The sequence below is a fragment of the Haliotis rubra genome, unplaced genomic scaffold, assembly GCF_003918875.1.
Source record: "Haliotis rubra isolate DU_JTF1 unplaced genomic scaffold, ASM391887v1 Scf173, whole genome shotgun sequence".
NCBI classification, from domain to species: domain Eukaryota; kingdom Metazoa; phylum Mollusca; class Gastropoda; order Lepetellida; family Haliotidae; genus Haliotis; species Haliotis rubra.
In genome coordinates this window covers 1,268,139-1,268,757 of record NW_025765703.1, presented here as the reverse complement: position 1 = coordinate 1,268,757, position 619 = coordinate 1,268,139, and positions in this window count along the sequence as shown.

The following is a 619-nucleotide window of genomic DNA, read 5'->3' as shown; positions in this document are numbered from 1 at the left end:
AGCAGCATTGAAAACAGAAATATTGCCTTATGTGCTACTAGTCAATAACAACTACCATTATTGGAATTTTACTTTAGCTCAATGATTGTGAGGCTAGCAGACAAATGCCAACTTTAATGGCTGCAATTGTGATAACACCAATAGTCAACATTACTTTTTTTCATTTGTCACAAACATAAAATTGATTAATTGTGCTCACACAGAAAAGACATATTGGTAGGATACTTCTGGTACTTAAAGCTATCAGTATCTTTGTAGTAGCCAACATCTTCACATGAAACAGACACTGGGGATCTATCTCATCACTGCCTGGAGACCTAGGCATCAAACCAAGCAGAATCCTCTAAATGCAGGAGTTCAAACAGAGTTTTCCACTGTACTACCTATAAGTACTTGATCTTAATGTGCAACTGAACTAAAGGAACTGGTAAAGGAATGCAAACCAAGACTGAAAACCAAGCATCTCATATCTCCTGACAAAACATTAGCTTTATTTCCATATGTGGATGTTGTACACACAACAGTATATATAAGAAATAATACATCAGTGTGTGCAGGTTGATATCAGTGAATTACACAAGAGACTGTGAACATGGTGGAACAGGGAGACCAGGAAGAC